We start from the raw sequence: 7,593 nt of genomic DNA, 5'->3' as shown, positions 1-7,593 counted from the left end.
ATGACACTGTTTGGTGTCATAAACTAGACAACCGTTCCTACAAACGGAAACACCAAATGAGCATCGATCATTCCAGAATCCTAATTATCATTCTGAGTTCAGAGACTCCATAAACTTTAATTAGTTTGTATTAAATAGTATTAGTCCTTTAAATTAGACTATGTCTTTGAGGGTTTTTTTTTAAATGGACATTTTAGGTGATTACTATCGCCTAATCATAATATTTTGCAGGCTAAAAATTTTGTGGGCGTGTATGATACCCACATAAAACCTCTAGGCCCAGATTATCTATCCATATACTCAAGTTAAACAATTAACTACTTTGTGTAGAGATTTTGGCCCTGCTTAAGGGTACATCCTCTACGTACCCCCGCGTGAAGGCAAGACCGCCAGCTGCCACCTGGGCAGCCTCATGCTCCGTGAGACCCCTCATTACTCACAAAATTCCATAGGGAGATGCCAAACCTACCTTTCTCTCCATTTCTTCTCAAAATACATGTAGGAAGCTTCTCTTAGTAATTTGGAGATGGGATTCTAAATAGACAATATGCTATGAAGTTCCCTATGGAGTATTTATTTTTTATAAAAATCTTAGTTTTAAGGAATATCATTCAAGGAAGATTACCATAAAACTATGAAGTCCACGTCTTCCTCTTGACTCTAAAAGAGTTAAAGAGAAAAAAAAAAATGCTTTAGATTGAATTGTTTAGGTTTCTCATATATGAACTATGCTTTGGCAGTGTGCCTGCGACTCGCATACAGAGAGGGGTCACGAGAGGAAGTCATTCTAAATTTGCGGTCTTATTTACTGCAGAAATATTGTTGAGGGTGTTGATCTCCATGGGAAATCACAGGAGATATTTCTCTCAGCTCTCAATATCAGGAAGAACTATCCACCTCTGAAAACGAAAATAGTTTGTTTCCATTTTTAGACGCTCTAAAACATTGTAATCAATTCTGTTTCATTTCATCTGGCCGCCAGGAAGCTCAGGGCCAAAACTGGAACCCACTTCAGGCAATGTATTTCAAATATTTTGAGTATTAATTCTGACTCCATTTTTATTTTCCTGATTTTATTTCTCTCTTTTGATTTCTTCAATTACCCTGTAGCATTGGGTATATATTTTCAGATACAACCTCAAATAATTTTTGGAACAAAGCGAAGGATAAATAACATGTTAATAAATGACCTTGGCAATGGGGAAGGACTGTCCTTTCACCTCCATTGTCTTTACCTTTCGTCCCTGCCCTTCTGGCTTGGGCAGAGCAAGCTGGCGCATCACTCTACAGCTCCCTCCTTTAAAGCAAGAAATCACTGAAGCTCCTGTGCTGGCCGTACCGGGAAGGTGAGGTCGGGGGATCGTGGTGGCCCATCGACAATGTCAGTCAGTAATTCACAAGAGTCGATGCGTTAGAGACCTGTTTCAAATGTTGGTGACGGGCCCTTCCGGCTCTCAAACTGTCTCGTATTCTGTAATTCTCTGAGCGGTCATTCAACTTACAGGTTAATTCTAGTTTTGTAAATTCCTGGTACTCTTGACACTACTCTCCTCTCTGTGTTCCTTGAAGCCCTTATCTATGAGAGTTCCTGCTGCTCCGATTCTTCCAGAAGGTTCTGTCCTACACTAAAATCCGAACGAGGACACCTCGTCCCTGTTCCACGCCTCCACTGCAGAACAAGAATGACGTTAGCAGTACACTCGCATCGGCCATCCTGGTCCCTGCAGGAGTGATTCTTCAGGTGGGCGGGAGGAGAGGAGAATGTTAAATGCATTTTTCCTCTTGAGAATCCTCAAGCATTGGGATTACATTTAAAAATATATAATCAACTTCAGAATCTTTGGCCTCCCTCCCAAGATTTTAAGTTTTCTATGAATCTCGGCTTAGTCCTGTTCTTTAGGGCAAGGTATACATAAACGAAAATATTTTCCTCTTCTATGAAACACACCTTACATTTCACATGATGAATCACATGTGGAGTTTGGATGAGGCTGTACCAGCCTCAGCAGATTTCAGAAAGGGTCCTTGGCTGTCTGTTTCATTCACTCGATCGATGTCATGGGCCAGGTGTAACGCTCGGTCGCTGAGGGTGACTGTCAAGGAGCTTAGGATCTGACAGAAGGAAAAGGAGAAGAAGAGAGAAAGAATCTCAACACGGAGCTCCAGCGGAGGGGTAAGGGACACAGGAGTGCCTCAGGGAAGAAAGTCGTCCACGTTGGGGGCACTTAGAGAAAGGTCAGAGGATTGACGCGAGCGGTGAAAAATAAGAGATTGTTTGCCAGCATAGAGATGGAGGGGACGACTCACCGGAAGTGGAAAGATGTGGTAGAAAAATCGGCTTGGAGAGCTTCCCAGGAATGTGCATTGTTTTTCTTAAAAAGACTGAGAAGAGACGAAGAGAAACAAGAAAGACAGAAAGCCAGAGAGAGAGAGAGACAGACAGACAGACAGACAGAGGGAGAGAGATAGAGTATGCCGTACAATTTTTCATGGAAAGCCAGTTTCTCCCCACACCAACAACAATAACAAAGTATGTCGGAGAATATTTCTGTCCAAATATTAGTTCGAAAGAGCACAGACTCGCTGGCCTCCCCACACGTCTCCGTCTGGCGCTGGGAGTGGAGCATTCCTCGGTTGCCTCACATTTTTCATGTTTTTACATGGTCTCTGAGACTCACTGCCAAGATCCTCCTGGCCCTTCAGTGATTTCTTGCTTTAAAGGAGGGAGCTGTAGAGTGATGCGCCAGCTTGCTCTGCGCCTGGAAAGGCCACATCTGCTTGCGTGCTCCAGTCCCACGTGCAGACCTCCTGCGCCCAGACACAGAGCAGCCCACGGGGCAGATGCAAGAGGTTGGCACCCTGGGGCCCCGGGCAGGAAAGATTGCTTCCCCACCATGGTCGCTTTAGTTGTTTCTCCACATGGACCCACGTGGGCACCCCGCTCCACAGGCCCCGTGAGAACCCGCTGTCGCATCGGGAAACGTCGCTCCTGCCGTCACTAAGGGGTCCGTTCCCCGTCCCTCTCCCTCTCAGCTTCTCTCACTTTTACAGCAAACTAAAATGAAAGTTTCCGGGCACCAAAGATCAGAACCGACACTCTTGCATCTCAGGCTGAGATGAGGTTGTTTTGCTCATGAATTTCTACTTGCTAGTTGCACTTATGCGTCGCCTGAGAGTCTATTACATCCCCTTTGTGATGGTTATTGTATGTGTCGATATTCCTAGGCCACGGTGCTTATATATTTGGTCAAACATTATTCTGCATGTTTCTGTGAAGGTAATTATTAGATAAGATTAATATTTAAAATAAAGTGGACTTTAGGGAAGCAGTTTGCCCTTCGTCATGTGGGTAGGCCTCACCCAATCAGCGGAAGGCTTTGGTAGACTAAAGACTGACTTCCTCTTAGCAGATCTGGCCTTTGGACTTGAAATGCAGCTCCTTCCTGTGTCTCCAGCCTGCTGGCCTCCTCTGAAGGTTTTGGACCTACAAAGCATCCACAATCACGTGAACCAGTTTCTGAAAATCTCTCTCTATATTTATCTATCTATCTTTGTCTCTGTCTCTCTCTATATACACATAAACACACACATATACACACATACATATCTTGTTGATTATATTTCTCTGGAAAACCTTGACTAACACACCCTCTTCCCGGGGTAAAGCAAGGGTGCTCTTTTTAGCCACATGGTAATATGTACCCCAATCCCCCGCAAAGCCCTCCAACGAGCTGTGCCTCAGAGTTCACGCACAGCAGATTGAGAGTTGGGCAAATTGCAGGGAGGTCATTAGAAGGGCCTTAGCTATGTATATGTAAACAAGAATGTAACCTCAAGGTAGGAAAATCCAGCTTGTGAAGATAAACATACCATTTAATTAGAGAAGGCAGAGGGGCTGATCCTCCCTGACATGGCTTACCCAGATAACAACAGCTCAGGAAAACACAACACCACTCTTTGTTTGTTATTCATTGGATTTTCTCGATTTTCAGATATCGCTTTAGATTGAGTGTTTTGTTGTTGTTGTTGTTGTTGTTGCTGTTGTTGTTTTTGATAATTTGGTCTGTGATTGTTTCAGTGACCTAGTTCCATCGATATTGATGTACACAAAATCTCTTGTGGACACCTACGAGACTTTTTATCTAGTAGCCTTCTAACTATTATTGGAGACTCCTTAAGAAAATTGTTTCTTCAACTCCCTAGATGTGCTGCCCTCCCCTGTCCTTCTCCACGGGTCCTGGACGGTCCCCTCTGTCAGCCCAACTCTGCTGTTCCCCGGGGGTGAGACCCTAACTCAAGCAGGGCCAACGAGCTCCTTCTCTAGGAGTTTTGGACTTGAGACTGAGAGAATCACATTCTCAGTCTCTCTCCCTCTCTCTGGCTAAATCTCAAAGACCTTTCAACAGCTATATTTTTTCTGTCATAAGAATAAACCTGTTGAAAAATTAATGTGAGGAGTTAGGATTTTAAAGACCATAACTGAAGTTGTTCCAGTGGCCCAGCTGTTTTTCCAAACTAGGTCTCCATGAGAGATGCTTCTCTCCTTATAATAAATACTCTTTTCCACTACGCTGGTCCAGGTTGTGTTTCTGTCACTTGGAGTCAAAGAAATTTAATGTAATGTTGGAACAGCATGGTATCTATGAAACCAGCCCTCTGTTCTGCTCTTAGGCTGGCTCCAGTCACATTATCTCAGACAAATAGAAACTCGCCTTCTGACGCAGGGCGTGCCACAGGCACTTTATGTGCTGGAGTTTGACTCTAGAGCTGGGTTCTTATCTACCCTCAAAAAAAAAAAAATGTTTTCCTTCCACTGTACTAGGAAAATATACTTACATATGTAATTTCCTACAGAGATGATCCATCGTCTTAGACACCTGCTTGATATGTAGGCTCTCAGAGTCAACACTGCTAAAGCTGAGGAGAAAAAATACTTGGGGGAATTCTAGAAGGATAAAGAGGAACCAAATCATGAAATCTGAAAACGCTCGAGTTCTGATTACTTCTCCCTCCGCTTCTTACCTTCTCTCCGGAGGGAACTTCTAGAATTGTTTCTGAGTTCGACTTCGTTCCTGCTCATCAAGCCTAAAAACGTCAGTTTTCTTCCTATGTTGGTTTTTCCTTCACGAGGAACTTTTACACATTTAAGATATTCAGAGAATAAAACAACCTCCTTACTCATCTTCCACTTCTTGTTCCCTCTCATTCAACCAGAAAGTTATTTTTAAAACATAAAATTAGACCACAGACCCCTTTGTCTAAAACACTCCATTTGTTCTCATAACAACACTTAGGATAAAAAAACAAATTTCTGACCAGTACCCCCAAAGCCCCGTATGATCTGAGCCCTGTACGCCTACCTGCCTATCCCCAAATCATGTCACGCTTGCCCTCACTCACCCTCTTCAGACACCCTCGTTCCTCTCAAAAATGCCTGGGCCCAAAAAGCGTTGCTCTAAATCAGACAAATTGTACTTACAGGGAAACAACTGACAAGGCCCAGGTCTTCTAGAAGCTGGTGGAAGGGTTGAGATGCCAGTCACGGGGAAGGTTCTACCCCAGGAGACAGAGATCCTTAAGATATCTGGCCAATACTTGTTATTTTACTATCAATACATGAGAACGCAAAGTGGGCAGCTGCCTAATTTTTCCCTTGCTCTGAGAGTCCTGGGAAGCTGACCCAGCAGAACGAAATAAAGCAAAACAAAAACAAAACAAAAAACTAACCTGTAAATAGTGACAGCTGGGATTCCTCTAAAAAACACTCAGCCAGGTGACCTTGGAGAGAAGACCGCTGCTCGGCAGGGCCCATCTACTCCTTCGGAACTTATAAGAGACTTTTACTGGTGCCTTAAGTATAAACACACAGCTAATAATAACATTGAATATAAGAAAGGTCTATGATATGAAGGTCACAGATTGAAACTAAACCAACAAACAAACAGGAAAAAAAAATGCCATAGAAAAGATAAGCATGGAATGAAACAGAAGAAAGTTTCAAAAAAAAAAAAAAGATAACTAATCCTCAGAATCTTCAGAAAAGAAAAATAGATATAATGTCCACAAAACAGGAAAAAGAGGCTATGAAAAAGCATTTATTGAATAAAAACAAATACATGGGAATTAGGAAAAAACAGCAGAAATAAACATTTTAATAAAAGGGTAGAAGATAAAGTTTAGTAAGTCGAGTGAAAAGTATGACATATCTGTTCAAAAGATATAAGAAAAAAATATAAGAAAATTAGATGATCGATCTAGAGGTCCAACATCATTTTTAATGAAATATTCAGAAAGAGAGAAAAAATAAAATGGAGGGATAGAAATTATTAAAGAAATAATTTGAAAATGTGTCAGAACTAAAACAATTAGCTTCCAAATGGAAGGACACACAGGGCATGAGCCTTAAAGATGCTCATCAATTCCTACAGTCAAGAGCTGAAGGAAACCTTAAAATTTCCCAGAACGTGAAAAACATAAAGATAGGGAATCAAACTATTGTTGATTCCATCATGTTATTACAGCAACTGCAAAATAACATAAAGTGCAGCATCAGAATGTTAAAGATAATGAAATCAAAATCTTAAGGAAGATAAATGTTATTCTAACAACCTAGTCAAATGATCCACTGCTTGTAAGACTAGAATAAAGACAGCCAGTTCTCAAAAAAGATATTTCCTATGACTTCCTTCCTAGGAAGCTACTACAAGATGTGCTCCATCAAAACAATGGCGGAAAACAAGAAAGAAGAAAACAAGAAAGAAGAAGAGCAATGGAATGATAAATACACTATGGCATTTTCATACAATGGGATACCGAGTAGCAATTTAAAAAAACAAACCACTATTATATGAAACGATATGGATGAATCTCCTGGATGTCAAGTGGGAAGAAACTTTTGAGATATTGGAACTATTTCGTATCTTTTTTTTTTTTTCTTTTAAAGTGAGGCAACCCTTGGTTGACCTCACAGATTTCAAGGAACTTGTCAGCTTACAATCCCTTATTTTATTTTCATTTTTCATGCCTACAGCACCTGGTCTTCCCAGGTGGTCTCCCATCCAAGTACTAACCAAGCCCGACCCTGCTTAGCTTCCAAGATCAGAGGGGATCGGGCTCGTTCAGGGTAGCATGGCTGTAGACGGAACTATTCTGTATCTCGATATGGCTTGTGGATCTATGGATATGTTCATAAATAAAAATTAAACAAAATATTTATCTAAGGCTCATGCACTTCCACTGTATATGATTTTCTTCAACAGAAAAGTTTATTTGGGGCACATTGTCTAACTTCCTCTTTAAGCCTCTTCAACACTTGGGTCTCCATATCACCACTACTTCTGATTTCCAGTGACCGTGGGGTATCCTATTTACTCTTGTCGCTAAGCTGACGCAGGCTCCCAGCTGTTCAGCCCCATGACATCTTTCAATGTCACACCATTAAACATCCTCGTCCCTAACCACTCAGAGTTAGACTTCAGCTGTCTCGAGCTTAATCATCTCATAAAAACACACCGTTCCAGACACCCTGGCCTTCCATCAGCCCGAAGCAAAATGCTTGCTCTTGGGGAAACTGCATAGACTATTTTTAAGATT

At 41.8% G+C, this 7,593-nt stretch overlaps 1 non-coding gene across 1 annotated transcript; it reads right to left on the bottom strand.

The window, feature by feature from the left end:
• Positions 1–7,021: 7,021 nt before the first annotated feature.
• LOC111745409 lies at positions 7,022–7,140 on the bottom strand. Its single transcript, XR_002782639.1, has one exon. It is a non-coding gene; the product is annotated as a 5S ribosomal RNA (ribosomal RNA).
• Between the last annotated feature and the right edge of the window lie 453 nt (positions 7,141–7,593).

The sequence above is a fragment of the Pteropus vampyrus genome, unplaced genomic scaffold (assembly GCF_000151845.1).
Source record: "Pteropus vampyrus isolate Shadow unplaced genomic scaffold, Pvam_2.0 Scaffold154, whole genome shotgun sequence".
NCBI classification, from domain to species: domain Eukaryota; kingdom Metazoa; phylum Chordata; class Mammalia; order Chiroptera; family Pteropodidae; genus Pteropus; species Pteropus vampyrus.
Note: the sequence above shows the minus strand (reverse complement) of the source record. Positions and strands in the feature narration are given on the sequence as shown.